The 27,935-nt window shown below is 37.3% G+C and overlaps 1 protein-coding gene across 2 annotated transcripts in view; it reads right to left on the bottom strand.

Annotated features, from left to right (window-relative positions):
* Naaladl2 (N-acetylated alpha-linked acidic dipeptidase like 2) overlaps positions 1-27,935 on the bottom strand; it is a 1,298,244-nt gene that overhangs the window by 974,553 nt on the left and 295,756 nt on the right. The gene's annotated exons all lie outside the window — the stretch shown is intronic.

Genomic DNA, 27,935 nt, shown 5'->3' with positions numbered 1-27,935 from the left:
GCACTGATGGTAATAAGATTAAGTAGGAAGATTGAAGGAGGACGTATGGAAGAATAATGAGGTGTCCAAAATTGTTCAAAGAACTTAAGAGAGATCAAATAAGGAAAATTGAAAAGGAATGCTTCTTAGGGAGACAGAGAGAGATAAATACAGGAGTTGGGGAAAAGTTAAAGAGGAATGCAGGCAGGGTACAAATGGTATTAATTATTTGATAGGGGAAATGCAAGAGGGAGCTTCCTAAGGGAAGAGAGGGAGGTGAATACAGGAAGAGGAGGAGGTCATCCTTACAAGAACAATATGGAGAGTTGAGACTGTCAAACTAAATCATGGTGTGAACTCTAGGTAGGAAGGAAGGAAGGAAGGAAGGAAGGAAGGAAGGAAGGAAGGAAGGAAGGAAGGAAGGAAGGAAAGAAAATAGAAGAGAGAGAAAGAGAGAGAGAGGAAGGAAGGAAGGAAGGAAGGAAGGAAGGAAGGAAGGAAGGAAGGAAGGAAGGAAGGAAGGAAGGAAGGAAGGAAGGAAAAGTAAGATAGACATAAAGGAAGGAAAAGAAAAACATCAAACTCTGTAATGCATTTATTCAGTACATATGCATACAAACATAGTATTAAATGATCTTTTTCTCATCGGGGCTGACAGTGCTCATCCAAGGATCAAACCATACCTAACAAACACCAATATATCATTCTAGTAAGCCTTCTTTGAGCTGTTGACCAGGGATATCTAAAGGACTCCCCCCCAAAATACAGCTTAATGATTTTGCCCTTGCTTACCCTTGTAAGTGGAAGTCTCCCCTGCTGAAGACACCATGCACTTCAGTAACAAGGTCCAGAGTCTCCTGACCAGGAACTGACGTGAACGTCCCCTTTCTGAGAACTCCTTTTCAAGGCTATAGAATTTGGCACACACCATATCCAAAGGAGGAGGCAATAAAGAGTCACATTCAGTTATGACTCTTATAAAATATATCAGAGTCAGGATGTGGAGTACATTGTGTTTGGTGTCTAATTTTGTATATCTGCTATACTCTTTACGTGATGTGCATATAATTAGGGTATACATGAGAACATTTATGAAAGATATTGACATTGGTATAGATCAATAGAGAAGAGTCACATTCATCAGTGTATCCAGGAATCCCCACTTGAACCCTATGCAGTACACTATGGTTAAGGGAAAGCAATGTATTTTGGCTTCTTGATCCTAGGTCCTTGATTCCGTGTCTAAAAGAGTTTCCATTCTTCACTGCAGGTACTAGCTACTGAGCCTTAAGTTTCGGAACAGATATTAACTCTATTAATTTCTCTGTTACACATACTCTGTACCTGTAGATATAGAGTGAATTGCATTAGTGCAAAGCATATTGTGAATCTTCCCAGACTCTTTTATAACATGGGTAAATTCTCTGAATAAGTCGCATTTTATTAATATCAGTATGCATACTTTCAGTTATTTTGCTCTAAAGAACCCTAAGTAATGCTCTAATTAAAAAGATGTGGGTAGAAATAAAATGTCCCTTTCCTGAGATTGAAAAAGAGGCCAATATGGATAAAGTTACAATTAAATTAAATTTAAAGAATGAGGATTGAGACAACATAAAGAGTTCTAATTTATTTTCTATTTATCTAAGTTTTGTTCACAATGAAATTGCCTTATAAGTTAATAGATACTGTTAATCATCGATCTTATTTCAGTAATGAATTGCATGTGTCTAGTAAACTAAATAACGTCCATTGTCCTCCTTTATCTACTGGGAGGACAGCACTGTCACTACAAAGCACAGAGATACTGGATGCAAGCTATTCCTGTTTCAGGCTCAAGCTTTGGCAGCATGCCTGGCTACTAAAATTTTGCTTAATGAGTTCACCCAAATGTACTGATGTATTTGGTTAGTGTTAGGATATTACAAATAACGGAACCCACCCTGCCATTTTAACAGTGAATTTTTAATCACTAATGTGATTCAGATTTTGTTAACTTTACAAATGTCCACTAGTATATGTGTCTGTCTAGAATGTGAGGTTAATGAATTAACCAATGCCATCCTTTCACACCGTGTAAAGATTTTATTTACTGCATATTTTGAAAGCTTGATTTATTTGAATAAATGATATAGATAAGTGATATTTCAGGGAATTTTTAAAAGACCCTTTCAACAACAGAGAATCATGACAACAGGTATGCTTAAGATGTCTTCTTTTGTGAATGATAAAAGTATATTAAGAATTACCCATATCTACTAATATTTAGATTGGGCTATTAAAATCTGCTTTCTTATCATAATTTTAATGTTTTAGCACAAAGCAACACAACTCAATAAAATTATATGCAACTATGCAATTATTGCATAAACAATCAAAAAACAATTGCAAAAACCAATTTGATTCAGATAATGATCTATTTAAAAAAGAAGGATTAACATAGCACATGGAGGATGCTATGAATTGATTGCTTTTTGAAAATGTAACAGACTCTGAGTTAATTTTATACTAATTGCTCACATTTATCTTAGGTTCCCATGACTTTGGACAAAGAAACCTAAGGCAGGCTCTATGAGAACAGTGGTCCATGAGGCTTGGGTTGTAGAGGAGATGGCTCTTTTTTCAGAATGATATTAATATTTGATTTTTTTATTATTTTAGTGATTTATTTTGTTTAAAGTTTGAGTGTATGAGTCTTTTTCCCACCTGTAAGTATGTCCACAATGTGTATGTAGTTCCTGGAGCCTGAAGAGAGTATTGGATATCTTGGAACTCTAGTTATAAGTTACATGTGGTCCATAGGAAGAACAGCCAGTGTTCTTAACCACTGGATCTCTCCAGCGCCAAGACAATGCCAATGTTAAGGTACTTAATTTTCTTAAGTTATAGGTATAAAATTTGTTGACTAATGGGATTTCATGAATTAAAGTTTTATTAGAGCAATCTATATTTTGAAATATGCAGCTACACATGTGAAATCAGTGCTCTTTTGCAAATTTACCCTCCAGGAATATTACAGCCAAATGCTCCAGTAAAGAATATAGCATTTACTTAACAAGTATTTGAGCTGACAAAAATCCTTCGAATGGAACATTTTAATTAGGGTCTCACAATGAGACAAACTAAAAGCTCCAATTTCTTTCATTTTTTTGTAAAATAATTTGCATTTTGTGTTTAAATATAGGAAGTAAGTCTAAAATGAGGAAGGACAAACCTGGTTTTTAAGTTATATGAATTTTGACAACAGGAAATTTGAATAAAATTATGAATCTGTATTTAAACTATATTAACTGTTTTCATATCTCAGCAGTTTTGACAGAAATGCTTTCTATAGTACACCCAATAGAACAGCGGACTGAAGAGGGAGACCAAGGGGCTTAGTGACATTTTCTGGTTTTCATTATTTACTTTTTGTTCCTTTTTATCTATGAAAATTTTATATCTTCCTTCTATACCAGATCAAGATAAAAACCAAGTATGAAGAAGAATAGGAACAAAACTTGAATGAAGAGGAGAAAATAAAAGCAAAACAAAGATTCTGTACTTTCATCACCAGCAGAGATTCTCTCCCTAGACCATTAATGTCTCCATGAAAAATTTGGGAAAAGTATTTTTCTGAGAACAAGTCACTCACTTCAGACCTCCTGACTTGTGTACATATATGTTCCTATACTAGAGGTATATGTACATACACATACATAAGGAACTCGACCACCACACATAACATATGACAAATACTTCAAACCCAGCTTTGCTGCACTCACTCCTCTGGCTGCTTAGGTTGTTGTATCTTTGTTTGTTTGCTTGTTTGTCAGTTTTCCTCTTCCCTGACTCAGCCACCTTCTTCTTTTTTTTTAATTTTTAATATTTTTATTACATATTTTCCTCAATTACATTTCCAATGCTATCCCAAAAGTCCCCCATAGCGCCCCCCACTTCCCTACACACCCATTCCCATTCTTTTGGCCCTGGCATTCCCCTATATTGGGGCATATAAAGTTTGCAAGTCCAATGGGCCTCTCTTTCCATTGATGGCAGACTAGGTCATCTTTCAATACATATGCAGCTAGAGACAAGAGCTCCGGGGTTCTGGTTAGTACATCATGTTGTTCCAACAATAGGGTTGAAGATCCCTTTAGCTCCTTGGGTACTTTCTCTAGCTTCTCCATTGGGAGCCCTGTGATACATCCAATAGCTGACTGTGAACATCCACTCCTATGTTTGCTAGGCCCCTGCATCGTCTCACAAGAGACAGCTATATTTGGGTCCTTTCAGCAAAATCTTGCTAGTGTATGCAATGGTGTCAGTGTTTAGAAGCTGCTTATGGGATGGATCCCTGGATACGGCAGTCTCTAAATGGTCCATCCTTTCATCACAGCTACGAACTTTGTCTCTGTAACTCCTTCCATGGGTGTTTTGTTCCCAATTCTAAGAAGGGGCACAGTGTCCACACTTTGGTCTTCATTCTTCTTGAGTTTCATGCGTTTAGCAAATTGTATCTTATATCTTGGGTATCCTAAGTTTTGGGCTAATATCCACTTATCAGTGAATACATATTGTGTGAGTTCTTTTGTGATTGTGTTACTTCACTCAAGATGATGCCCTCCAGGTCCATCCATTTGGCTAGGAATTTCATCAATTCATTCTTTTTAATAGCTGAGTAGTACTCCATTGTGTAAATGTACCATAATTTCTGTATCCATTCCTCTGTTGAGGGACATTTGGGTTCTTTCCAGCTTCTGGCTATTATAAATAGGGCTGCTATGAACATAGTGGAGCATGTGTCCTTTTTACCGGTTGGGACATCTTCTGGATATATGCCCAGGAGAGGTATTGCTGGATCCTCTGGTAGTACTATGTCCAATTTTCTGAGGAACCGCTAGACTGATTTCCAGAGTGGTTGTACAAGCTTGCAATCCCACCAACAATGGAGGAGTGTTCCTCTTTCTCCACATCCTCGCCAGCATAGGCTGTCACCTGAATTTTTGATCTTAGCCATTCTGACTGGTGTGAGGTGGAATCTCAGGGTTGTTTTGATTTGCATTTCCCTGATGATTAAGGATGTTGAACATTTTTTCAGGTGCTTCTCTGCCATTCGGTATTCCTCAGGTGAGAATTCTTTGTTCAGTCTGAGCCCCATTTTTAATGGGGTTATTTGACTTTCTGGAGTCCACCTTCTTGAGTTCTTTATATATATTGGATATTAGTCCCTTATCTGATTTAGGATAGGTGAAGATCCTTTCCCAATCTGTTGGTGGTTTTTTTGTCTTATTGATGGTGTCTTTAGCCTTGCAGAAGCTTTGCAGTTTCATGAGGTCCCACTTGTCAATTCTCGATCTTACAGCACAAGCCATTACTGTTCTATTCAGGAATTTTTCCCCTGTGCCCATATCTTCAAGGCTTTTCCCCACTTTCTCCTCTATAAGTTTCAGTGTCTCTGGTTTTATGTGAAGTTCCTTGATCCACTTAGACTTGACCTTAGTACAAGGAGATAGGAATGGATCGATTCGCATTCTTCTACATGTTAACAACCAGTTGTGCCAGCACCATTTGTTGAAAATGCTGTCTTTCTTCCACTGGATGTTTTTAGGTCCCTTGTCAAAGATCAAGTGACCGTAGGTGTGTGGGTTCATTTCTGGGTCTTCAATTCTATTCCATTGGTCTATTTGTCTGTCACTATACCAGTACCATGCAGTTTTTATCACAATTGCTCTGTAGTAAAGCCTTAGGTCCAGCATGGTGATTCCACCAGAGGTTCTTTTATCCTTGAGAAGAGTTTTTGCTATCCTAGGTTTTTTGTTATTCCAGATGAATTTGCAGATTGCACTTTCTAATTCGTTGAAGAATTGAGTTGGAATTTTGATGGGGATTGCATTGAATCTGTAGATTGCTTTTGGCAAGATAGCCATTTTTACAATGTTGATCCTGCCAATCCATGAGCATGGGAGATCTTTCCATCTTCTGAGATCTTCTATAATTTCTTTTTTCAGAGACTTGAAGTTTTTATTATACAGATCTTTCACTTCCTTAGTTAGAGTCACGCCAAGATATTTTATATTATTTGTGACTATTGAGAAGGGTGTTGTTTCCCTACTTTCTTTCTCAGCCTGTTTATTCTTTGTGTAGAGAAAGGCCATTGATTTGTTTGAGTTAATTTTATATCCAGCTACTTCACCGAAGCTGTTTATCAGGCTTAGGAGTTCTCTGGTGGAATTTTTAGGGTCACTTATATATACTATCATATCATCTGCAAAAAGTGATATTTTGACTTCATCTTTTCCAATTTGTATCCCTTTGATCTCCTTTTGTTGTCGAATTGCTCTGGCTAGGACTTCAAGTACAATGTTGAATAGGTATGGAGAGAGTGGACAGCCTTGTCTCGTCCCTGACTTTAGAGGGATTGCTTCAAGCTTCTCACCATTTACTTTGATGTTGGCTACTGGTTTGCTGTAGATTGCTTTTATCATGTTTAGGTATGGGCCTTGAATTCCTGATCTTTCCAAGACTTTTATCATGAATGGGTGTTGGATCTTGTCAAATGCTTTTTCCGCATCTAACGAGATGACCATGTGGTTTTTGTCTTTGAGTTTGTTTATATACTGGATTACATTGATGGATTTCTGTATATTGAACTATCCCTGGATCCCTGGGATGAAACCTACTTGGTCAGGATGGATGATTGTTTTGATGTGTTCTTGGATTCGGTTAGCAAGAACTTTATTGAGGATTTTTGCATCAATATTCATAAGGGATATTGGTCTGAAGTTTTCTATCTTTGTTGGGTCTTTTTGTGGTTTAGGTATCAGAGTAATTGTGGCTTCATAGAATGAGTTGGGTAGAGTACCTTCTGTTTCTATTTTGTGGAATAGTTTGTGAAGAACTGGGATTAGATCTTCTTTGAAGGTCTGATAGAACTCTGCACTAAACCCATCTGGTCCTGGGCTTTTTTTAGTTGGGAGACTATTAATGACTGCTTCTATTTCTTTGGGGGATATAGGGCTGTTTAGATCATTAACCTGATCTTGATTCAACTTTGGTACCTGGTATCTGTCTAGGAACTTCTCCATTTCATCCAGGTTCTCCAGTTTTGTTGAGTATAGCCTTTGGTAAAAGGATCTGATGGTGTTTTGGATGTCTTCAGGATCTGTTGTTATATCTCCTTTTTCATTTCTGATTTTGTTAATTAGGATGCTTTCCCTGTGCCCTCTAGTGAGTCTGGCTAAGGGTTTATCTATCTTGTTGATTTTCTCAAAGAACCAGCTCCTTGATTGGTTGATTCTTTGAATAGTTTTTCTTGTTTCCACTTGGTTGATTTCGCCCCTGAGTTTGATTATTTCCTGCCGTCTACTCCTCTTGGGTGAATTTGCTTCCTTTTGTTCTAGTGCTTTTAGGTATGTTGTCAAGCTGCTAATGTGTGCTCTCTCTAGTTTCCTTTTGGAGGCACTCAGAGCTATGAGTTTTCCTCTTAGAAATGCTTTCATTGCATCCCATAAGTTTTGGGTATGTTGTGGCTTCATTTTCATTGAACTCTAAAAAGTCCTTAATTTCTTTCTTTATTCCTTCCTTGACCAAGGTATCATTGAGAAGAGTGTTGTTCAGTTTCCACGTGAATGTTGGCTTTCTATTATTTATTTTGTTATTGAAGATCAGCCTTAGTCCATGGTGATCTGATAGGATGCATGGGACAATTTCAATATTTTTGTATCTGTTGAGGCCTGTTTTGTGACCAATTATGTGGTCAATTTTGGAGAAGGTACCAGGAGGTGCTGAGAAGAAGGTATATCCTTTTGTTATAGGATAGAATGTTCTGTAGATATCTGCCAGATCCATTTGATTCATAATTTCTCTTAGTTTCTCTGTGTCCCTGTTTAGTTTCTGTTTCCATGATCTGTCCATTGGTGAAAGTGGTGTGTTGAAGTCTCCCACTATTATTGTATGAGGTGCAATGTGTGCTTTGAGATTTACTAAAGTTTCTTTAATGAATGTGGCTGCCTTTGTATTTGGAGCATAGATATTCAGGATTGATAGTTCCTCTTGGAGGATTTTACCTTTGATGAGTATGAAGTGTCCCTCCCTGTCTTTTTTAATGATTTTGGGTTGGAAGTCAATCTTATCAGATATTAGAATGGCTACTCCAGCTTGTTTCTTCATACCATTTGTTTGGAGAATTGTTTTCTAGCCTTTCATTCTGAGGTAGTGTCTATCTTTTTCTCTGAGATGAGTTTCCTATAAGCAGCAAAATGTTGGGTCTTGTTTGTGTAGCCAGTTTGTTAGTCTATGTCTTTTTATCGGGGAGTTGAGTCCATTGATATTAAGAGATATTAAGGAAAAGTAATTGTTGTTTCCTGTTATTTTTGTTGTTAAAGTTGGCATTCTGTTCTTGTGGCTGTCTTCTTTTAGGTTTGTTGAGGGATTACCTTCTTGTAGTTTCTAGGGCGTGGTTCCTGTCCTTGTATTGTTTTTTTTCTGTTATTATCCTTTGAAGGGCTGGATTGGTGGAGAGATAATGTGTGAATTTGGTTTTGTTGTGGAATACTTTGGTTTCTCCATCTATGTTAATTGAGAGTTTGGCTGGGTATAGTAACCTGGGCTGGAATTTGTGTTCTTTTAGTGTCTGTATAACATCCGTCCAGGATCTTCTGGCTTTCATAGTCTCTGGTGAAAAATCTGGTGTAATTCTGATAGGCTTGCCTTTATATGTTACTTGGCCTTTTTCTCTTACTGCTTTTAGTATTCTATCTTTATTTAGAGCATTTGTTGTTCTGATTATAATGTGTCGGGAGGTATTTCTTTTCTGGTCCAGTCTATTTGGAGTTCTGTAGGCTTCTTGTATGTTCATGGGCATCTCTTTCTTTAGATTTGGGAAGTTTTCTTCTATAATTTTGTTGAAGATGTTTGCTGCTCTTTTGAGTTGAAAATCTTCATTCTCATCCACTCCTATCATCCGTAGGTTTGGTCTTCTCATTGTGTCCTGTATTTCTTGGATGTTTTGAGTTAGGATCTTTTTGCATTTTACATTTTCCTTGATTGTTGTGCCGATGTTCTCTATGGAATCTTCTGCACCTGAGATTCTCTCTTCCATCTCTTGTATTCTGTTGCTGATGCTGGTATCTATGGTTCCAGATTTCTTTCCTAGGGTTTCTATCTCCAGTGTTGCCTCATTTTGGGTTTTCTTTATTGTGTCTACTTCCCTTTTTAGGTCTAGTATGGTTTTGTTCATTTCCATCATCTGTTTGGATGTGTTTTCCTGTTTTTCATTAAGGACTTCTACCTGTTTGATTAGGTTATCCTGTTTTTCTTTAAGGATTTGTAACTCTTTAGCAGTGTTCTCCTGCAATTCTTTAAGGGATTTTTGTGCTTTTTCTTTAGTGTCTTCTGCCTGTTTAGCAGTGTTCTCCTGTATTTCTTTAAGTGTGTTATTAAAGTCCTTCTTGAAGTCCTCTACCATCATCAGGAGATATGCTTTTAGATTCGTGTCTAGCTTTTCCGGTGTGTTGGGGTGCCCTGGACTGGGCGAAGTGGGAGTGCTGGGTTCTGATGATGGTGAGTGGTCTTGGTTTCTGTTAGTAAGATTATTACGTTTACTTTTCGCCATCTGGTAATCTACCCCGGTGCTTTTCTGACTGGAAGAGGTTTGTGGCCCTATGTAGGCCGGATTTCTCCCTCCCCAACCAAAGCAGTCTCAGGTCCCGCATGATTGGACTGGAGCAGAAGCTGTGTTCCACTCACCAGCAGTCTCAAAATCCTGTGGCGGGGGTCGTGGGTAGCTGGGGGGTGTCAGCAGACCCTGCGCTCTAGCTACCCCGGTGCTTATCCAGCCGGATGAGGCCTGTGGCCCTACTCTGGCCGGTTTCTGCTTCCCTAACTAATGCAGTCTCAGGTCAGGCGCGCAATTGGATTGGAGCAGAAGCTGTGTTCCACTCACCAGAAGTCTTAAGATCCTGTGGAGGGTGTTGTGGGTAGCTGGCGAGTGTCAGCCGACCCTGTGCTCTCGCTACCCTGGTGCTTTTCTGACTGGAAGAGGCTTGTGCAGCCACCTTCTTCTAGCAGAGGATACAAATGTCTGTCTATCCAATTAGCTCTGTCTGACTGTACATCTGGGCCAGGATATGATGGTTTGCTTTCACTAGGGTATTCTATTATTATCAGGTTCTCCATACCCCTGATTCACAGTTCTTCTGCTTAAGAGAAATGATCTGATATAATTTTATTAGGCAACACCCATATATGCAAATGCTCTTAGTATCTAGTCACTGTTCTTTTTCTTCTCTTCCGATTTTGAATTCCACCAATCTCTAGTGTTCTATTTGCCCTCTCCCCCTCTCTCTCTGTTTCTAGCTCTCTTCTGTGTGTGCAAGGGTATATGTGTGTGTATATTTGTATCTAAAATCAACCCATTATTTCTGCCATCTTAACCTGCATGTTACTTGAATGTGAAACCTCTAGGCAATGGGAAATTCCCAGATCATATGAATATCATCTAATACTATCTTTGTCTCCACAATTGTACCATTTTAATCATAAATTTTTCATGTCCCCAATTTCAGATAATATCTGTCAGTCTTTTCCAAGATACCTGTCAGCCTTACCAATCCTTAATATTTCATGTTAAACATGAAATGTCTAAAGCAGACCCAGTCAGAAGTAAAGCTATTGATGATGCTTCATCTTGTCAGTTAAGTCATGAACACACCAATGTGTCTATACTATATCTCCTCTTCTTAGCTTCCTTCAGGATAACTGGATCTTTGCCCAGGATTTAACACAGAAGGCCTGAAAAACATCACAAGTTCTTCCATAAGCTTTCAGAATCCTGGGGTAACTCAGAGCTCTGTGTAATTGCCTCTAACTCCTTCAGGCATAGCCAGACTGGGTTTCAGTGAGTAGAGGTTCACTTGCTCAATCTGTTTGATAAGCTCACAAGGGAAAAACATGCTTTTCATCACTTGCAGAGATGAGAAACCTCATAGCTTTAAATGCTGTAATTAAACTTTTCCCAGTTTCCTTGATAAGTAAAGACACAGGTATGCCTTTCTTTGTAAACACTATTAAATAAAAACATCAGCCATCATTATAATATTGATTACTGATTGTTAAGTACTGAGAAAGGTAACATATGCATTTATTCCTATGATTCCACTGAAGCTTAAGCCTGGTGTTTTAATCCATATTTAAATAGATGAAGACACTGACTCCTAAACTGAAGCTGAAATATATTGTCAGATGGAATTGGTAAATGAAAATATCAGCTGCCAACCTCTATATGTCTGATGCCAGATATTCAATGACAATGCTACATTTCACCCAAATATTTATGATTATTATATTATTATATTATAAATAAAATTATTATTTATAACTTTATGATTCCCATTTAAGTGGGTGATGTCTTAGTCAGTGTAAAAGGGGCCATGACACAAATGGGAGAGGGGTGCATTTGTCCCTGCTGCACCTTGGGAAACCACTGGCTATTGATGGATGCTGAGGTAATGGAGTCTTCAATTCGGTAACGCACAGGTGAGTTCATCAGGCTTTAGCGGATAGTTCTACTTCCATGGCCGTGTGTATGAATGTGGTGAAACTCAACAGGTCACAATCAAAACAAAAAGTCATGGGAAAGAAGTTGAAGGAAGGAGTGAGGTTGACCGGGATGAGAAAAAGAAAAAAAAAGAACATTTGACAGGAGTATCCAGAATGTGTTCTTCACGTGTTTAACATTGTCTAATGATTTCATTAATAAGAAAGAGGACCAGAAACTGGCAAGTGGTAGGAAATTTGAGAAGAACCATTCTGTAAAACTCCTAAGGATTCTACCTGAGGAGGAGTAGGAAAGAGAGTCACCACAGTCACTGGCCAGATGATTTACCTAAGATGCAGAAGACAAAAGGACCTATCATTGTTAGTAGATATTTGGGTAACAGAGGCAATAGTAATCAAGCTCTCTATAGGCCTAGATTCACAAACTTGGGAAAGAAGTAGCCCTCTTAAAAATAGTAAAAAATTACAAGTAAAAATTAATCATGAAAATGAATGTGAAGAGAATAGATGTCAGTTCCTTCAAAAGCCAGCCTATACCACATATATTACAGTAAGCCAAGAAATTCTATAGTACTTTGCCATAAGAAAACTCCACAGCACACTTTTCTAACTCACCTTATCCACAGTTTGGGCTGAATATTCTTTATTTCTCTCTAAATCATTTCTTGACAGTGATTTTGAAATATTTACTACAGAAAGCAGAAAAATACTAAGGTTTTCTGTGCAATTGAAATTTGTGCTTTATTCATAGTATATACATTTTTATTTTGACTTTTACAACTCACAGTGGAAAACACATCTAAAATTCTGGGAATAATATAAAATTTAGAAAAATCTAGTTTCATTCTGCCTTTTTTTCAATTTTAGGCACACTATTTAGTTTACCATTACACTTTTACACACTTATAAGCACAGACTATTTATGAATTATAGTATTCACAATTATAATGAAGAGGAATCCAAATATATGGTTTGATTAATTATATTTGATCCACTACCAGGCTCATTCCAGGGAACAGGAATATTGGCTAGAGAAGATCCTACTTCATCTGTGATCTGACCTGACATGTTTTAAAGAAGTACATTCTAATTCCATGCAGTAAAATCTTTATTACATGCTTCTTTGAGACAGTTTAACATGTGTTGATATCATGGTGAAATAACGTAAATACAGTTTGCGGTCATAGAAGGAATACTAACAATTTTCTAGAAGGTGTGGCTACATATCTGAATGCAGTAATAACTCATAAATATGTGAAAATTACTATATATATACCAATTTAACTGTACTCCTACAAGAGAAAAAAAAAAAAAACTAGATTGGCCCCAATCGCTATAGCAAGGAATTATAAAAAGAGAAAGTTGAACGGAATAGAGACTTGTCTTAATTATTTTCTGTCTCATATTTATTTTTTCTAATTTAAAACATAAAAGTAAAACCAGAACCCTTCACTAGAGACTTGTGATTTAACCTACATTAATCTCACAGTAAACCCATACCTGCATTCTGTGTTATTCTATATAGCATAGGAATATTCACCTTGATACATAAAGGACCAGAAAGAAAATGCAGTGTTTCTCTTTCTGGGTCTAGGTGATCTCATTCAATATATTATTTTCTAGGTCCATTCTTTCATTCACAAATTTTATGATTTCATTTTTTTCTACAGCTGAGTAGCATTCTCCTGCGTATTAGTACCACAGTTTCATTATCTATTCATTTGTTGAAAGTCGTTTATTTTCTATTTCCTGGTTATTATGAACCGGACAGCTGTGAATGTTGCTGGACAAGTATCTCTGAGGTAGGAGGTCTGCATAGTCATTTGAGCATATGCTATGAAGTGCTATGGCTGACCCATCTGATAGGTTTGTTTTTAGACTTTTTAGAGAAATCACAATACTGATATCCTGAGTAAGTACACCAATTTGCACTGACTAACAGGATATGGGTTCCTGTTATTCCACAATCTTACCAGCATTTGCTATCTGTTATTTTGTTGATCTTCAACATTCTGACTTTTAGGAGATGAACTCTCAATGTTCTTTTAATTTCTATTTCCCAGACTGCTAAGGCTGATGTTATGTTTTGAGATATTTCTTAGCTTTTCTAATTGTTTCTATTGAGAACAATTTGTTTGTATCTCTCCCACAGATAACTGTAACTATAGTCCCTCATTCAAATAAGCATGTCTGCTCTGTAAATGGAGGCTATCAAAGAATACAACTGAACAAACACAGAGATCAATGAATCATGGGAAGCGCAGCTCCCAAAAGATAAATCTATAGTGCAACTACCACATATGGCTCAGAAACCATTATAGCATTATAGAAGTCCAGAAAGATTGAAAGAGCCAAATATGCTGAAGTCTGCTATAAAGTAATCTCCTCTAAAAATGGCTGCATAAACAATGCCAGAACAATAGCAGTATCATAGAACACAGTAGTATAGAAGGGTGAATGCTTAATGGGATTTCCCCTGTAAGCAAATAAATACAAGCAACTATTGACTGTGGCAAGTAGGAGAATTAGCTGCTCCAAGGGCTCCCAGTGTTGAGTCTACTTACTGGTTGTCCAATGCAGAGTAGTCAACCTTGAAACCATGTTCATACAAACAACAAAAATGATCACAGGAGGATACTCTGTGTGTGTGTGTGTGTAACTGTGGGTGTATAATAACTATAATCAAAGCTATTTATATGAGTCTTGGAATATGGCATGGGTTGAAGGGAGGGATTTTGGGAGGGGATGGGAAAGGGGAGAGGAAAGAGTTAACATGATGTAATTTTTCCTAAATTAAAAATAATAAAATAAAGTTATCAAAATAAATATCTAAAAATTTTGATAAGCATGAAAAAGTAGATGTGGAGATTGGAGTTGTCTGAAATGAGGTAAAGAGGACCCAAGGGATACAGATCTCTGCTCACCTTTAAGAGACCTGACAGACTTCAGCAGAGCTTAGAGCCTTGTGGAACTCTTGCACTATCCGATAAACCAAGGTGGTCCCCAAAGTTTGTACTATTGATCTGAATTTCTACATCTCAGTTTTCATCCTGCGAGACAACTTTAAAAGTAGACACTTTTGAGAACAATCTCACCAGCACTTCTTTGAGTGGAGCATGGAAACTCCGTGCGCAGACTTTGTGACATGCAGGGCAAATGAAGAGATAACACAACTCCCAGTGCAAAAACAGCTTTGAGTTGACATTTGCAACAACAAATGCAATACATTATAAAGTTTTAAAGATATGGGCCCAGTGAGAAAAGTGAGGAAAGGCACTAGCTACTAATGCTGATGACCAAAGTTCTAGCACTTACACCCAATAGTGAAAGGAGAGAACTCATTTTAAACGTTATTTTCTGAACTCTACATATATGCCACGGTATATATACATGTGATACACACACACACACACACACACACACACACACACACACACACATATCTCAAATGTATAAGTATTAAAAATCTTCATGCTTTCAAAGACAGTTTATCTAAACATAAAACAGTGAAAGTTACGTCCCACATAGAGGTAGGTATTTCACTCACCTCTGTAGACACAAGTAAGCCCCATATTGATAAGTTCCATTCTGTACAATACAGAGGACAGGGCTCTTACCTCTGCTGCAGGAGTGTGTGAAGTCATTGGAAATTGTACCTGTGCTTTCATTCTATGAAGACGAAAATCAATCTTAGTGAGCCTTATTAAACAACTTCAGTGCTCTTGGCCTTTTAAAGGACATTGTTGGGTAAAGATGGATGACTGAATATACACTTTGCATTCATTCAGAGCATGCAGGTTGGACTGACAGCATGCAAATCAATGGCTAATCCCAGACAGCTATCAGAAGAAGGAAGCCAAGGGAACTGTCTCTCCAAGACTAAAATGAAACTTTGAATTTTTTTTGTGGAATTAAGTGAGTGTAGCAATACAGGTAGATGATTTCATTATTGACAGTGAACATGTATGTATCATAATCTGAAAACAAACGTGTTTACTGATAATTCTATTTTAAGAAGAATAGCACACTCAAGAACTAGAAAATAAGAGTGAAATGCTAATCAAAAATCACACACAAATAGTAATAATAATAATAAACACCTCTTTTCATTTGTAACATATTTTTAGCATTTATTTTTGAAATTGCTCAGATTTCTTTTACTTATCATTCCCATTTTTGGTCTCTTGATCTCTTCTTTATCTTTAGAGCTTGAAACTCATTTAACATATGCTTCCAATTGTATTAATTTAGAAAATAGTGAAGTCCACAATGTAGCAGAAGAGTCATTATTCTCAGGTGTTGGTTAATATTTCATCATTAGGCTACAATTTAAGTAGAGCTACTTGCATCCTGAGTGCATTGTGTCAGTTATTTACAAGATGTATTATAAGTTTATACAAATAAAATATGGTCAGAATAAAAATGAAATTAAATGGGATAAACTGATAAACTATGTTTATAGGAGGCTAAAAGCTATTATTAAATTAAAGCCTTAAATGGATTACTCCACAGGGGATGATAAAATATTTAATCCTCTTTTACAAAGTATTTGTTTTCTATTTTATTATTGAGTACTCTCCTCAATGTGTACTTGACAAAGATCACCCCATGTTTTCATATGAAATATTTGAAGAGATTTTTTTAGCTAGTTTGTAAAAACAAACAATTTAGTAATTCAAAGGCATTATTAAAATTGTGAGTGATTTTGATTTTATTCTTGTGTATAATCTAGTGACTCAATTTGTTCTCCTTCCTTTTAGATATGATTGTCATCCACATATTCCATATCACTTCCAACCAGAGAAACTTAAATAAAGCAACTGAAATCAGATTTATTATAGCATAACTTCTTTCTGCAATAAATTATCTAGTATAAAAGCACAAAGTTTTATTGTTAAAACACTATATTGTCACAGCATTTTTCATGATCCATGATGGCTTTCTTTTCAAATATGGGAATTTGGGGGGTGTCCCTGTACACAATTTGAACGCAAATTAGTGGGGAATATCAACCTCTGGCTAAGGTATATGTGACTGCATTGCTAACTGTGGGACTCACTCTAGATATCTGCAGAACTTGTTTAGAACAATGAGTTACAAATAAGCAAAGACCTGGCAAGACCAGTGAGGAAATCAGCCAGTACAAGACAAAATCAAGAATTTAATGCAGAGTAGTTGAGAGCAAGTATTTGAATTTTAGGCACATTGTTGAGTACTACATGATCTTGGTACATCTAAACCTCAGGTTTCTCAGTTATATCAGATTTAAGAGCATATTTTCTTCATTCTCTCTTTACATGCTGATTTCATAACTTTCACAAATACATAAACAAGGTCCAGCATGTTGACGCAATAGGTAAAGGTGCTGTACCTGAAGCCTTTTAACCTGAGTTAGAGCCCTAGAACATTAATTGTGGAAGGAGAAACAACAACAACAACAAAAAGGTTTGGTTTAACTTAAGGCCCATTCCATAAGATAGAACCCATATACAACACTGCTTGGTTGACCTGAGAATAGATATCCCAGGGACAGATGGTAAAACCAAAAACCAAATAATACTGTTGCTGTTTTTTGTTTGTTTGTTTGGTTTTTATTTTGGTTTTTGTTGTTGTTGTTGTTTGTTTTTACATAGCAATAAAATGACTCCTGATGGCATTCTCACAGATGCTATACACACAGATAGTGCCTTGCTCAGACATCATCAGAGAAGCTTCCACCTGTAGCAATAGGAATAAATACAGAGACCCTGCAGAGAATTAGAGACCCATGAAATACTCAGCAGTAAATGGGATATCATCATCAAATCCCTCACCTTAGACCTCATGGAGCACTATAAAAGAGACTACCCTATATAAATGCCAGGAATGTTTAGAGGACACCAAGAAAGCAAGGCCTTCTAAATAAACAAGATAAATACAGATATAAACTCACATAGACTGTGGCAATACGCACAGGACCTGCATGGGTCTGTACCAGAAGGGAATCCTAGAGCTGAAATGTCAAGTGGACACATGCCTTCATCCCTAATCCTAAATCTATCTCCAACTGAAATTTACTTTCAAATGAAAACTTAGCTTCCTACAAGAAAGGCTCATTGTGAAAGAACTATTATATACTTGTACCTATATCTATTCCTATACCTGTACCTATAAGTGTACTGAGACAACACCCCCCCCCCAAAGTAATCATTTTGGAATTTTATAGCATTAACCCTGTGTATACTCACTTTCCAATCTTCCCATATTTGCACCCCACCAAAGGAGAAGATCAAGAAAAAAAAATACCAAGTCCATTTTTGTTGCCCTGTATTTATTGGAGCATGGTCTAACTACCTATGGCCAGCTCCTTAAAGAAAACGGAGTCACCTCTTCTGGCCCCAATCCCTGCCCCAAACAACCAATTGTGGAGAGCATATGTCTCTGACTCTTTTGTCTGGTCATGGGATCCTATTCCTCCTACTGAGTTTTTTTGCACAGCACTGATGTGAGGATTTGTGCTTGGTCTTACAGCATCTTTTGGTGTTGATATCCAGTTGATATACATGGCACAATTGTGACTCTTTTCTGGGTTGGGCAGAGCACAAATGGGAGGAGTGGAATGAGGTGTAGCTGCTAAAACGATGTGTTGTATGAGAAAAGAATAAATATTTTTTTGAAAAATATCTCCATAAGAAGAAAGGGAAGGAAAAAAAACTATGCTGCTTTCTCAGCAGTAGATAACCAAAAAGAAAATAAACTTAGTGCTGTCACAGGAAGTTCTCCCTCTTACAATATTGTGTCATATATATATATATATATATATATATATATATGTGGGTGTGTGTGTATGCATTTATTATATAATTATAAAATATAGATAAATGTATTATATATATATATGATTTATATCTTTTTACCCTACAAATCTTTCATGTTTATATTATAGCTTCCAGTTTAAATAACCCAATGAGTGGAAATTGCCATGATTCCTGGACTAAACCACACTTTATCTGTTTATACTCAGGCTATGTAGATAGTCACTTGGTTCTAAAACTGGAAGAGCATAAGGATGAAACAAAATATAAGCATCTTTTAAATATATTGGTTCTTGACTCAGCTTCTGAGCTAAAAATAATCAGTTTTGTCCTTTTAAATCAATGAAATGGTGATGCTACAGAATGTAGAAGAACCTTCCTAACCTAATTGTGATTTAGAGAGTAACTGAGAAAGGATAAATGAGTTATAAAAATAAGGCACATAATTTTTAGTGTTATGTACCTGTCGTGCAAATAGATTTCACAGGCACATACTCATGAATGATTACCCTCCCCCCCATACACACATGTACATATACACAGAAAGACACAAAAATACACACTTGAAACTGTCTTCTCAAACAGTTTTGATAGTGGCATATTTTAAACATTCTTTGTGTTAATCAAAACCATATGATTAACATAGATATCAGGTATCTTTCTGTGATTGGCAGTGGATGAAATACTATTACATTGTTAAGTTTCATGCTAAGTTTGAGGTTCCATCTGCACTGGATCAAGACACTGAAAAGGAACACAAGTTTCCACCAGTGTTGGACATTCTTAGCAGAAGTTCATACACACTTTTGTATTTTGGGGAACATGTGATACACTTTTAGATTGTTCCATTATGGTTGTCTACAGCAAATAACATCACAGTATACCAATGGTAAATTCAGGAACAATATATACTTCATATTCTTCCTGTCTTAAAAACGTCACCTATGCAAACATTTCTCAGTATCTCTTCCAATATAACCCTTCCAAGCACTCATTAAGCTCTGTAAGAATGTTCTCTTTATTATATCAGTTTAATGGAGTAGGAGTGTGAAACAGTTAACACATTTGATGTATAATAGCTTTTGAATAGATACAGGAAACTTGCATTAGATATTGATAATCTGAATGTCATTTTTGTAATTAGAATTTTGAAATTTTAAGAGACTAAAAACTATTAATGTTATCTGGCCAGACTAACATCTATGTAAACAGATTTATCAAAATGTATTTCAGACAAATACACATTTGCATAGTTATTAGGTAAATTCAGTAAATGCCAATCAATTAAAGTACTACTTAAATATTATCTTTGAATCATCTTGTAGTATTTAGGTTAAAACATTGCCCACTCACAAAAACATCTATGCTGAGATTTCATCTTTTGCAATACATTGGAATGCTAAATACTGGCCCACAGGGCCTGGTTGCCCCCAAAGACTAGAGAATTTGCACATATTCCCAAGTGACACTATATGACCTTGCCCTCCACTCCCCCAAGTTATCCCTAATTGGTAAATAAAATGCCTACAGCCTATAGAATGGCAGAATTGACATAGGTGGAGTTTTGGGTCAGTAAAAAACCATGAGGGAGAGAAAAGATAGAGAGAAGAGGAAGATACCATGGGGTAGGTGAATCATAAAAACATGACAAAGAGAGTTGACCAGTTGGAGTTAAGAGCTGCCCAGATGGAACATGGCAAATTAAACCTTGGTGTTATGGATGGGGAAAGAGATTCTAATAGCATCAAGGGTAGTTATCTACCCAGCACTAGTACTGATAAAGGCTTACTATAAATGCAAATAGCACATGTCTTTTTTTAATTGGATATTTTATTTATTTACATTTCAAATGTTATCTCCTTTCCAGGTTTCCCCTCCGGAACCCCCATTCCATCCTCCCTTCCCCTACCTCATGGCAGTACTCTATCACCCACCCATCCACTCCTGCCTTCCTGCCCTGTGTCTCTTATATGGAAATTGAAAGTTCAAAGTGGGGGGAGAAGCCCCGGATTAAGGCTAAATATTTCTATACATCTAGATGACTACTCCCATCTATAAATGTTTAGGTTCTGTGCAAAGGTGGATCCTCATCAGAGTCACACTTTGCTATCACAAAGTGACAGTGGAAACTCCTGACCTCACTGAGGCTCCCAGGAGGTTGGAGCACTAACTGCTGTGCCAGCATGCCACTGTTGCTGTCAGATTAGCACACCACTCTAATTTCTTCTCTCTGTGTTCTGTTTTCATAAAGTAAAATGTTTTCTGCTACTACAAATGGTGGCTACAGTATTCTTTTACAATTTTTATTTATTTTTTATATATTATTTGCAGCATTTTGTGGTAAGCATGTGCAAGCCAGATAAAAACCTGGTGAATTTAGTTCTCTCCCTTTACCCCAGAAGTCCCATGTTCTTCCTGCTTAGCAACAACGTAAAAAACACCTTGAGCTAGTAGGCCATCTCGCCTTATACCTGTGCATCTGCTGAAACAGGTGTGTGTGTGTGTGTGTGTGTGTGTGTGTGTGTGTGTGTGAGACCAAAGAACCTTAGAGTATATACCCACAGACATGTTCCTACCATGTGCTGCAATACTGTTCCTGCTCTCACTTTCTGCCTGCTTCAGATAGGTTTTCTAGGACTTACTTCTGTAAAGCTTATTTACTGCTTATCATGACACTAAAAATTGCAGAGGCCCATTTTGTAAATGCTCAGGAATTACAAATCAAGGTAATTTACATCAGTAGGCAATATCTAAGAGAAAAGTTCACAGAAAGCCAGGGCTCAAAATATTGTGCAGTTAAATATGATTTTTAAAAAATCTATTTCAAATTATGTAAGGAGAAGGTTTTAATATCTGAATAGATTACAAAAATATAGATATTTATATGACAATTGGTTTTATTTTTAAAAAATGCACGTTTAGAACATTGTTTTAAAAAGGACCTGCCTAAAATAAACCCAGTGTTTGAATTTCCATAAATCAGAGTTATTTCCACACTCAGTAAAACATTCTACTAAGAAATACATCTCTGAATTATAAAGATATAGAAATTGGAAAGAAAGAAGTCAAAATATCACTATTTGTCAATGATATGATAGTGTACTTAAGTGACCCCAAAAATTCTACCAGAGAATTCCTACAACTTCAGCAAAGTGGCAGGATATAAATTTTATTCAAAGAAAGAAGTAGCCTTCCTCAAAGGATAAATGGGCTGAGAAAGAAATTAGGGAAATTCTTTACAATAGTCACAAACAATATAAAATATCTTGATGTGACTCTAAGCAAACAAGTGAAAGATCTGTATGGCATGAATTCCAAGTCTCTGAGCAAATACCTCAAAGAAGACCTCAGAAGATGGAAAGATCTCCCATGCTCATGGATTAGCATAATTAATATAGTAAAAATGGCCACCTTACCGAAAGCAACTTGAAAATATCATCCTGAGTGAGGTAACTCAGTCACAAAAGATCACAGTGGTATGTACTCATTGATAAGTGGACATTAGCTCAAAAGTTCAGAATATCCAAAATTCAATTTACATATCATATGAAGCCCAGTAAGAAGGAAGACCAAAATGTGGATACTTCAGTGATTCTTAGAAGAGTGAATGAAATACTCCCAGGAGAAAATATGGAGACAAAGTATGGAGCAGAGAATGAAGAAAAGGCCATCCAGAGACTGCCCCACCTGAGGATCCATCCTATTTACAGCTACCAAACCCAGAAGCTATTATAGATGCCAGGAAGTGTTTGTTGATGGGAGCCTGTTATGGCTGTCTACTGAGAGGCTGTGCCAAAGCCTGACAAATACAGAGGTGGATGCTTGCAGCCAACCTTTGGACAGAGCTCAGTGTCCCCAATGGAGAAGGTGGAGCTGGTACTGAAAGAGTTGAGGGGATTTGCAGCCCCATGGGGAGAGCAACAGCATCAACAAGCCAGATATCCCGGAATTCTGGGGGACTGGACCATTAACTAAAGAGATCACATAGAGGGACCCATGGCTCTGGCCGCATATGGGGCAGAAAATGGCCTTCTTGGACATCTGTGGGAGGAGAGGTCATTGAGCCTGAGGGTGTTCCATTCTCCAATGTAGGGGAATTCCAAGGAGGGAAGCCAGGAATGGGTGGGTCGGTAGGGAAGCACCCTCATAGAGGCAGAGGTAGGGAGGATGTTATAGGGGGTTCTGAAGGGGAGACATGGAAAGCAGAAAACATTTGAAATGCAAATAAAGAAAATATACAGAAGTGGATGTTCACAATCATCTATTGGATGGAACACAGGGGCCCTAATTAAGGAGCTAGAGAAAGTACCCAAGAAGCTAAAGATGTCTGTAACCCTATAAGAGGAACAACAATATGAACTAACCAGTACCCCTCAGAGCTGTGTCTCTAGTTGCATATGTAGCAAAAGATGGCCTAGTCAGCCATCAATGGGAGAAGAGGCCCTTGGTTTTGTGAAGATCATATGCCCCAGTACAGGGTAATGCCAGGGCCAGGAAGCAGGTGTGGGTGGGTTTGGGATCAGGGCAGTGGGGAGGGTATGGGGGATTTTCAGGATAGCATTTGAAATGTAAGTGAAGAAAATATCTAACAAAAATAAGAAAATATCCAACAAAAATAGTTTTTCAAAAATAAATAAATAAAGGTATAGACACAGATCCAAGTTTCAAAAGGATGGATATTTTATCATGACAATTAAATAAAGGAAGTAACTCTACTGATGTGTGAGTGTGTGTTTGTGTTGTGTTTGTGTTTGTGATGTTGGGAATTGAACTTATGACCTCATAATTATTAGGCAATTTTTCAACACGGAACTATAAGGCAAGTAGTCTACCAACTTCTTTAGTTATATTTTATCAGATACATGATGCATTTATAGCAATACAGTTTTAGTCATATATTTTTGTGTATAAGATTATTCTGGAAGCTATATTGTGTTTTGTTTTGTTTTGTTTTGTTTTTGAATCAAGTTCTCACTGTAGCTGCTATGAATACATTGTATAATACAGTCTGGCCTCACACTCATGGCAACCCCCCTTGATTAGCCTCTTGTGGTCTAAGATTGCAGGATTAGTCATTTGGCTCAGCCTTACAATTGCTTTTTAAGTTACACTTAATGGTAGATCCTCATTTTGCATTTTTTCCTCCTTGCTTCGTTTTATCATCTGCTTTTCTGCATATCACTCCATGAGAACTAAACGGCTGTATACGATATTATAAGTGGTTAATTACGTGTGTGCGGCTTTGCTTAATGGCGTTTTCAAACTTTAATTTGCATGTAATGGAAAACGAATTTATCTTCTACTTTGGTATTTCATAAGTGTTAACTCTTCAAAATTAAATGGCTCATGGAAAATAATATGAGATGTAAGGATTTTAATGTCAGTGTATTTTCTCATTTCTTATGACTCAAAATATCAGATTATCAATTTGCCTCTGATGAGTGGACATAATTCTCAAGCCATTCCAATTTCCATGCATATCATATTAATTTTACTTAATATGTGATGTTATAAACATTGAAAGGCCAGTTATCTGCAATGAACAAAATAGCGTAAAACAAATAGGAACTTCATTTGAGTATGATACAAGAAATGTACATGGAGTCTGCCCCTGAGCACATGTATGTGTGCATTCACATGCACACACACAGCAGTGAAAATAAAGGTGATAACCTAATAGTTATTATCTTATTTTAAGACTGCATAGTGTTTTAGTTATTCTAAAGGTAATATATCCTTTTGTGGATACTTCAAATCTTAGAAACCACAATTCCATTGAAAAGGAAAAAAGAACAATGCTCACTATAAAAGTAACAAGCAAAACAGGATGAGAAACGAATTAAATATTTATTATTCAAGCCTGCTCTGTTCATTCTGCTTCTAGCATCTGAACAATTTGCATATACTGGCAAACTACACATTCTTAGAAGAAAGACTTGTGGAAGCTATTCACGTGGCCACGTGTCAAACAAGCAAATTACAAAAGAAAAACATGTACAGGGGAAATCCCACAAATAGAAAAAGAATATTTTACCACAAATTATTTTGCATTGAGTGAAGGGATCAGATAAAACAGGGTGGCCATTGCCCTTGTGCTTCAGCTGGACACTGTTGAATGCACTATGAAATAAGAAACTAGAACCCTCTATCAAATGCAAGCCCTGGCCAGGGGCTGCCTGCTAACAAATGCAAGCCCCATCCATCCAGCCAGGGGAGTTCACAGTATTTGTTTTGTTTTAATATATTTTATTCTCCTGCTATGCAGAAGCAAAAGATGAATATATCAAACATTGTCTGCATTGGTATTCATGCTGCAAAAACTGCAAAGTAGAAAATGCTGAAGTAAGAGATAGATTCTTATTCAATTAAGCTACTACTTCATACAGTGCTAGCACATGAACTAATAAGATTTCAAATTCTCTTAAGACTTAGGTCTAAAATATACAATCCTATACTTAATAAATAATTGCATTTTCAGCCAGCGTTTAGAACATTTGTGTTCAAATTCAACTTCTTGTACACATTGTCTTGGGATTCTGTTGAGTACCTTGATCATTCAGTGTGTTCTGTAATCTATTACTGGGAATGATGAGGCTTATCCTGGCTGTTTACCAGATTACCATAAAGACTCAGGTATTTTCTCCAGTTATATTAGTGCCTACCACCATACACCAGAAAGCTTAATACAGAATAAAACATGTATGTAAATTACAATTGTCAATCCAATGAAAAGTCTTTGCATGCACATGCTTAAATGAAATATCTTTTAGAAAATGTTGTTTCAACACAGAAGGATCTCAAATGCAAAGAAATTCAGTAGAAGCCCAGCTGTCTGACATCTGTCAATCTTATCTTCACAATTTCACATAAGACATTATTGTCTCTACAACTGGGAGTTTTCAGTTTTGTTCTCTGTAAAATGGGGATAGCCTTCTTCCCACATCACACATTTCCTCCAATTCTTAAGATCTCTGCCAGAAACTTAGAATACCCAAGATACAATTTGCAAAACACAAGAAAATCAAGGAAGACCAAAGTGTGGATACTTCATTCCTCCTTAGGATAGGGAATAAAAAACCCATGAAAGGAGTTACAGAGACAAAGTTTGGAGCTAAGATGAAAGGATGGACCATCCAGAGACTACCCTACCCGGGGATCCATCCCATAATCAGTCACCAAACACAGACACTATTGCACATGCCAGCAAGATTTTCCTGAAAGGGCCCTGATATAGTTGTCTCCTGAGAGGCTATGCCAGTGCCTGGCAAATACAGAATTGAAGGCTCACAGTCATCTATAAGATGGAACACAGGGCCCCCAATGGAGGAGCTAGAGAAAGTACCCATGGAGCTGAAGGGGTCTGCAACTGTATAGGTGGAACAACAATATGAACTAACCAGTACCCCCAGAGCTCATGTCTCTAGCTGCATATGGAGCAGAAGATGTCCTAGTCATCCATCATTGAGAAGAGAGACCCCTTGGTCTTGCAAGCTTTATATGCCATAGTACAGGGGAACTCCAGGGCCAAGAAGTGGGAGTGGGTGGGTAGGGGAAAAGGGGGGGAGGGTATAGGGGACTTTCAGGATAGCATTTGAAATGTAAATGAAGAAAATATCTAATAAAATAAAAGATCTCTGCCAGTCTTCTAGCAAAGCAGCTCTCAAACTAAAACCACTGCTTTCTCTGAACTTAGACTTCTGGTCTGAGTGTTCCTTACAAGATGAGTACATTATTATAAATTGTCTCATATTATCATTTGTTTTCAATTTAAGAAGTGGGTTTGGCTCAGGGAGAAGTGATATTAGTGATATTAGGCTAAAGGTTTGGAATTCCCATGATACAACTCACAGAAAATATGATGCTCAAGAAGGAAGACCAAAGTGTGGATGCTTCAGTTCTTTGTAGAAGGGGAAACAGAATACTCAAGGAAGGTAGTGAGTGGGAGGAACTTGAGAGGAATAAAGGGGGGGGGGAAGGTGGACAGGATCAGGTATGGGAGCAGAAGGGGATGACATATAGAGTGTCAAGAAATCGAACAGAGGTCTGTAGCAATGGAGGATGGGGAACTAGGGGTAGCCACATGCAAGTTCCAGATGCCAAGAGAGCAAGTGGCCACCAAGACCCAGTGATGATTAGATTAGCTGAAATGCCCAACAAAGAGGAGGGAGAACCTGTAGAGACCATATCCAGAGGTTAGGCAAGACCCTGGTTTGGGGATGGAGCCACCCATTCATCTCCGAACTTTTTTTAACTCAGAATTGCTCCTCTCTAAAGGAAATACTGGGACAAAGTGCTGATCAGAGAATGAAGGAAAACCCATCCAGAGACTACCCCACCTGGGGATCCATCCAAACCCAGACATTATTGCAAATGCCAAGAAGTGCTTGCTGACAGGAGCTTGATATAGCTGTCTCCTGAGAGACCCTACCAGAGTCTGACAAATACAGATGAAAATGCTCACAGCCAACCACTGAACTGAGAACAGGGACCCCAATGGAGGGATAAGGGAAGGGACTAAAGGAGATGAAGGGGTTTGCAACCCCATAGGAAGAACAGTATCAACCAACCAGATCCCCCAGAGCTCCCAGGGACTAAAACACCCACCAACTAAAGAGTACACATAGAGAGACCCATGGCTCCAGCTGTGTATGTAGCAGAGGATGGCCTTATCTGACATCAATGGGAGGAGAGGCCCTTGGTCGTGTGGTGGCTTGATACCCCAGGGTAGGGTAACACCAAGGCAGTGAGGTAGGAGTGGTTGGGTCTGTGGGGGAGCACCCTCATAGAAGCAGGGGAGGTGGGATGGGATAGGGAGTCTGCAGAGGGGAAACTTGGAAAAGGAATATCAATTGAAATATACATCAATAAAATATCCAATAAAAAAAAAGAAAACAGAAAAAAAAAGAAGTGATTGGTTTTGTTTTTCACTGGCCTAAGTGCAATCTATTTCACAATGGATTGTAATTTTTAAAATAATTCTTAAGGAACATTAATGAGTCAAATTTAAAATAACCACAATGGAAGATTAATTTTAAAAAAAGGAATGAAAAATACATAAAGTTTATTTTCTTCCTTCCTACCAGGGATTGTAATAATGAACTTCAATGAGCAAGTCTGATGGAAATATTTTCCTAAAAGAAGGTGGAAACAAAAGACCAACAATCAGCATATACTTAAAACAAAAGAGTTCTCTCATTTGTTTCCTTTCGCTACTAATATTCAAGACAGTAAACGGAGACAGGAGAATGTTTATCTGTGATATGAAGAGAATTTGGAACACAGGTCCAGTCATATATGATCAATGAACAGCTTAATCGTTACATTCTATAAGCATATTAAAGAAAAAGTTGTCTGAGACTCATGATTTATAGAAGTAAGCATTCCTGGAAAATAGTACTATTTTGGAATTATTCACGCATTCATTTCCATCTTAAATATTTTAGAATTGAATTTTTAAAATATTACAATTATAAAACAAATTTCCATCTTGGTTCCTTTTAATTTTTTTCATATTTATGTATATGTGTGCATGTGTGCATGTGTGCATGTGCATATTTCTCTCTCTCTCTCTCTCTCTCTCTTGTGTGTGTGTGTGTGTGTGTGTGTATGTTTGCCCCTGTATCT

Source organism: Mus caroli, unplaced genomic scaffold, assembly GCF_978045245.1.
Source record: "Mus caroli unplaced genomic scaffold, Mus_caroli_1 scaffold_3, whole genome shotgun sequence".
Classification (NCBI taxonomy): domain Eukaryota; kingdom Metazoa; phylum Chordata; class Mammalia; order Rodentia; family Muridae; genus Mus; species Mus caroli.
The sequence above is the reverse complement of the archived record's forward strand: the minus strand, read 5'-3'. Positions and strand labels throughout refer to the sequence as shown.